Below are 6,831 nucleotides of genomic sequence, written 5' to 3' on the forward strand. Positions count from 1 at the left end.
ATAGATACGTGATCCTGCTCGTGCGCGATCGCTTGTATCCAGGCCGCGACGCTGCTGCTGCGTACAGACACTAGCAACTTTTCTTTTTATCTAAAAAGTTGCCTTCTGTACATGTTACCTCCCTTCTATCTGTGTAGGTCTATCTAATTACGTTCTGCCTTTACTCTACCCTATTTATTAGGACTTGCCTTAGTGATGCTATGCGTTAGAATAGGCTAGTTGTGCTATGTAAATAGCTCTTCTCTTCTTTATCCTTTGCTTTCTAAGCCCTACTGTACAATCCTCTAGCTCTTTTCTCTTTTTGTACAGTGCTAGCAGTGATAGATCCTTATAATAAGAAAGATAATTACGTATAATATAAAAAAAAACAAAACAAAACAAAAAGAAATAGGCCTTATATAAAGGCGTTGTTAGTCTAGTTAGTCTAAGGCATCTTTGCGCACAGGATCTAGCTAGTCTACAGATGCTTCTATCTAAACAGAGAGGCAGTTAGTTAGGACTAGTAATTAAAGAGCCTAGTTTAGTGTTTTCTTTATACATGCATCTGCTAGGTTGTCTTTACTATTAATCTACCTAATCTTAGCAATTTCCCTCTTCTTGTATAATTTGCAGAGTGATATAATGTTAATTATAAGTTACTTTTTACTAGTAGTGCCTAGCTTAATAAGGTAATTATATAGAGACCTTAAATCTATGCAGATTACTACTAGGATTAGTAGTAGTTTAAGTGTTTATATAATTTACTATAAAGTTATACTAAGTGTAATTATATTATTAAACTTTTTAACTATTTTGTATAGTTTACTAGTAAGGACACTCTTAGTTACTTTTTTACACTTAGTAGAATTCTAGTGTATAATGTTACCTAGTATTTTAAAGTAGTTACTTTGCTCTGTATAGTCCTTATTACTTAATATAATTAAGAATTCTAGCTATAAGCTAAGGTCCTTATTGTTAGTAAATAATCTATTTATAAAGATAAATAGCTTTGCATAATTAAGCTGTAATAGTAGAAAGGTAAGACTACACTTACTATTATCTATCTGCTATTAGATTTATGTGTTAAGTGTGTTAATATTGTTGTGTAAAGGGTCTATAGTTTATGCAGTAATAAAAAAGTTAAATGCTGCCTCTAGTTAACACATAAATGCAATATATACCCCTCTTACACATTACTTAACATATTGTTGTGCAGCATCCTTGTCCTTTAAGTTAATTATATAAAGGTAGCTTACTTATCTCTTCTAAGTAAAGACTACTATGTTATGCGTAAGTTTAATTTTTTTATTATTAAACTTAATAAGCTACTTCTCTGCTAAAATAGTCTTACTTTTTATGTAGAACTTTGCTTTCTGTAGTTCTTTCTTTTCTCTTTATGTAAAATTTTTTATTATAATGCTTAAAGTGTTGTCTGTTTATAAGCTAGTAATACTAAAGGTGTGCTCTCTTTTATTAGTAATTAAGAGGTAGAGGTTATATAAAGAGATATGCATACACAGCTTTTTTTTATAGTAGTTATAATATGTCTTAAACTAATACAGTCCTAATTTAGCAGCTCTATACAAGGGTTGTACAACCTAGAGTATTATATTTAGTAGAAAGCTCTAGCGCATCTCCTTTAGTAGCTTTGTGTACAGCGTGCGCATAAGCTTATCTGTTAATTAGATGTATACTTATGTAATATTGCGTAGTTTAAAATGCATTCTGTACATAGCTTTTAGGCTTGCTTTTATAGCTAAGAGTAGTCTCTAGCTTATTCTTTAGATAGTTAGTAACTAAGTAAGGATTTCTTCCTTCTCTTTGTCTAAGTAGCTAGTAAACACTAGGCAGGATTTTTTATATAGTTAAGTTATTTTACCTTTTACTTCTTATATAAGGCAAAGGTTAAAAATCTAACCTTTATGCCTTATTAAGTTATACACTATAACTTTAAAAGTGCTGTTAGTAATTAAGGTGTCTATCTTTATATAGTCTAATTTCTTAAATAGTTTTCTAGGTGTAGTAATTACACTGTCTGTACAGAGCTTAATAAACAAGGCCTAATTATTCTTCTTCTTCTAGGTTAGAAATACCTAGTCTAGACTTTATGCAGGTTTCTTTTACCTTTTACTTCTTCTAGTATCTATATCTTCCTTTTGCACTAGTGCAGCATTGCTATTCTAAGGGGCTTAGTCTATAGTAGGCTTTAGTTCTGCCTTTATAACATTCTTGTAGAGCTGTTCTCTCTTTCTTTTCTTTAAGGGATCTCTTTATATAGGGATTAGTTTATCTAGGTTATCTATTGTAAGTAAGTTATCTTTCTTTTTTTCTTTATAGTATAGTTTAACCTGTGTATATTAGAGCTTTAGTAGGCTATTTTTTTTCTTAATAATAATATCTCTCCCTTTAATGCTTTTAATCTTGTATAGGCTAGTCTAGCCTTTTTTCTCTCTCTATGCTATAATCTCTAAGCTAAGGGGGAGGTTAAGAACTTTATGCGTTATAAGGCTATTATAAGTGTTAATTACATAATTAATGTTTACTTTTACATAGTCTTTTTAAAGTATCTTTATTACCTTTTATACAGCGCTTGCTTATGTAATAATGTCTAGTAATAGTAAAGAGTCTAGGTTAATTCTTAGGTATGCCTTAAAGACTAGCAGCATAGGTACTAGACTGTGCAGGCTAGCTGTGTTGTTTAGAGCCTTAACTGCTATCTGCAGGATAGCCTTATTATTTGTACAGTCACCTAGCTTAGTCTTTAGGATGTTAAACACTTATTAGAGAGGTGCGTGCGCGCGCTTAACCTTTCTAACTGCCTAATGTGCTTCTATAGGCATCTGCCTGCATGTAGCTCCTATAATCTTTGCACAAGCTTAAAAATCCTCTAAAGCAAAGTTTATACTAGAGTTATATACAATGTAGTCTAGGGGTCCTTAATAGGTGTTAATCTAGCATTTGCACAGTGCATCCTAGGTATCTTGTGCAGACATAGATTTTAGGAATATAGCAGCCTAAAATAATATGTCTGTATTAATAACATATAAGACATTCTTATTATTAATTTATATAACATTAATAATAACTTTATAGTTAAAGTAAGTGTTATCTTTAATTATAAACTTAAATCTTTGTAGGGCCTAGTTATATAATTAGTAGAGGTAGCAGAACTTCTTAATCTTTTCTAGCACTGCAGCATTAATGTTGTAGCTAGCGCTAGTTAGCATCTTCTAGAGTCTTTTTATGCAAGGGTGTCTAAATTAGCAGTAGAGGCAGTAGAGTTCTAATTTAGTAAAGAAAGACATAGATTCTTCCTTACTAATATTAAAAAAAAGTGTCTTTATTTTTATATAATAAGTACTATAGTTTTGTCTTTACATATAATAACATTTAAAATGTTGTTAAAGTATGCCCTAAGTTAGTTAGCATCTACTAGTAATAGCAGAAATAGTGTTAGAGTTTCTAGAATGTAGTATGTAACTAGACTAATTAGGTTCTAGATTTATACAGTACTAATTAATCTCTTTAGTGTCTAGCCTTTAAAGCTAATATTTGTTTAGCTAAGTGTTTAATTAATTTCTATATATAAGTTTTTTTATATGTACACTTTAAGTTAAGACTTGCTAATAGTAGAGATTTTTACTGCGCCTATGTCCTATAGTTTGCCTTAGTATACTATATAATATTAGTTGTTAAGGATAAACTGCTTAGCATATTCTTTAGGTTTAATGCTGTAGATGTCCTCTCCTATTATATAGTATAGATAGGCAGTAGAGGTAAAGTAGTTAATAGCTTTTTTAGCATTCTTACTTTTTTATTTTATTTTCTTTATATTATGCAACTTATTTTTTTCTTTAGGGTAACTTTTAAAGTCTTAGATGTATAAGGTAATAGCTTTATATAATAAGGTCTTATTATAGAAATCTTTATATAAGGTAATGTACTAGTTCTTTGCTTACATATAGTTATTATAAGAGTAGTTTAATAACTAACATCTCTTCTTATAGCAGACAAAGCACTTCTTTGTCTATGTGCAGTTATCTCTAGATTGTAGCCTAAACCTAGATAGAAATCTTCTATATTATTTTTTTCTATATAGAAGAAAGCTTCTTTTTTGTTATGTAGACTTTTATTATGCAGAGTTATATTAGCAGTCTGTGTAGTATACATTAGGTAGTTTTTAAAGGTATTAGTTTACTTTTTAGTCTATAGTAACTTAAAGTAATGCCTATAAGTTACTAAATAAGGCTTTACATAAGGGCTTAATAGTAAACATAGCATGTTTTAGTTCTAGTTATTCTTAACAGGCTTATATAACAGCAGTGTGCAGTAGAACATCTCTTTAAAATTCTATTTTTAGTGCTTTTTATATAAGTGTAAGCTTGTTAATTATTGTTTTAAGAACTTTATGTAAACTCTTATTAAAGTTTTTTTATTAGCATTATGTAAAGGTTATTATTATCTAGTCTGTCTAGTACTAGCTATAGTTTACATTAGTGTTAAAGTAACTACTTAAGGTGTTATATAAATGCTTCTAGTTATGTCTAGGGCCTATGTTGTGCATATAGTACATATTTACCTAACCTTTTAAGATATCTAGAAAGATGTCTATGTACTAAGTTTTCTAGATATTTAGCTATTAACATAGATTAATAAAGATTCTTATTTTATTTATAAAAATGTTATATAGTTAACTTATATAGTTATTATTATTTTTTATGCTTTTTAGAATTATATAATTTTATCTACTAGAAGTTTTTCTTTAGCAGTTTCCCTCTAGGGTGGAAGTTTGTACAGGCTGTGATGTGGTATGGATTGTGCAGGTGGTATCAGTGGTGCATACACTACTGCAGGCGGTGGTGTGTACGATTGAGGGTGTGGAGCAGGCGTTGGGTAGGGTGGCATGTATTGTTCGTACAGTGATCAGTGTAGTGCTGGCTGAGGTGTAGGAGCAGGTGATGCTAGTATGTTTAGTGTTAATAGCAGCATTATGTTTAGTCTGCTTCTGTGCAGAGCCTTATATAGTAATAAGGGTTACATATAAAGCCTTTCTAGTGTAATTACTTTTTCTTGTGCTATATTATACAGCTTCTAGGCTTAGGTACCTTTAGTGCCTAGCTGTAGTGTAATTCTCTTGTCCTCTAGCACTTATATAAGCTCCCTTTTAAACACACAGCTAAGTGCTAAAAAGTCTTATAGTGTTTATTCTTTAAAATCCTCTATGTACGCACTTAAAAGGGTAGCGCCCTTCTAAGTTATTATGTGTAGATTAGTAATTACACAACTTATGTATAATTAAGTTTATAGGCTTATTAGAGCCTCTAACATGTTAATCTTGTTATTCTAGTACTCTAGGCTAGTCTTATTCTGTAGTGTTGCCTTTAATATCCCTATGTCCTTTATAAGTTATTTATATAATAGAAATTATTTCTTGTTCTTCCTGTTATTACACAGAGTTGTTAGTTGCTAATAGAATTTTATTATAATAGTATAGTTAATTACTTTTCTAGTAGATTACGCAGGTACTGCTGTTGTCTAGCTGCTAGGTTGTGCAGCTTTAATAGCTTTAGTGTGCGCCTTGCACTATCTCCTCCTTACTTTGTATAGTAGCAGAGCTTGCTGTGCAATGTAAAGGATTAATGTGCTATTGTCTAGCTACTAGGTTGTGCAGCTTTAGTAGCTTTAGTGTGCGTCTTACACTATCTCCTTTTTACTTTATATAGTAGTAGAGCTTGCTGTACAATGTAAAGGATTAATCTGCTATTCTAAGAGATAGGTAACTAAACAAAGTACCTTGCAAAGCGTAAGTACTCTACTATTACTCTTCCTAAGGGATAGGTAACAAAACAAAGTACCTTATAAAGTGTAAGTACTTTATTATTACTCTTGCTAATTTATAGTTAATTAAATTAACTACTAATTAGTGTTAAATAGGCTCTAACAGCTAGCTGCTTATAGTATAAGCACTTAAGTAGTAAGAGTAAGAGTAGTGTACAGTGTGCACAGTGTACAAGGTAGGTAAGGTAAGGGTAACATGTTTCTAGTTCTATTGCTCTTGTCTTTCCTCTGTACAGAGGAAAAGGGGGATATCTAGATGTTCGCGCACAGAGGTTCGCGCACGAGCATCATGTGACATAGATACGTGATCCTGCTCGTGCGCGATCGCTCGTATCCAGGCCGCGACGCTGCTGCTGCGTACAGACAACCCTAACATAATAAAAATTAATTTAAATTATGCTCTAGTTAGTTCTAAAAAGCATAAAAATTATAAAAAAAAAAGTTAATACTTTAAGTGTAGTAAGCATAGTTATATTTTCTAAAACTACTTTATTTCTTTTTTTTAAGTCTGCGCAAGTAGTGCTGCTAGTACTTATTAAAAATTCTTACTATTTTAATCTTATTTTTATAAAGGCTTTAACTTATATTTAAGCCTTAATCCCCTTTACTACTTTTAACATAGCTGCAGCTATAGCAGTAGAAGCCTATAAAAAGGCTTGTCCTAGGGCTAAGTTGCCCCTTAGAACTAATTTAACACTAGATCTCTGCTAACTTATAGGCTAAGTCCCCTACTAATAACTAGAAGTACTAAGTTAATATTCTTATATATTTATAATAAAGAACTATATTAGCCCTAATATAAGCTCTTATTAACTTAGAAGTAAATAGCATAGGTTACATTAACAGAAAACTAGCGCATAAACTAAATCTTTAATTAACACTACTTACCTAAATAATTTACCTAACTAGATTTAATAGAAAATAACTTAAAAAAAGTTTTATCTTTTATACTACAACTATTATTAGCAGAGCTTGCTCTGCTTATTATATTCGGGTTTGCAGAACGAAAAGTTG

Source organism: Lindgomyces ingoldianus (assembly GCF_010093535.1).
Source record: "Lindgomyces ingoldianus strain ATCC 200398 unplaced genomic scaffold BDR25scaffold_70, whole genome shotgun sequence".
Lineage (NCBI taxonomy): Eukaryota > Fungi > Ascomycota > Dothideomycetes > Pleosporales > Lindgomycetaceae > Lindgomyces > Lindgomyces ingoldianus.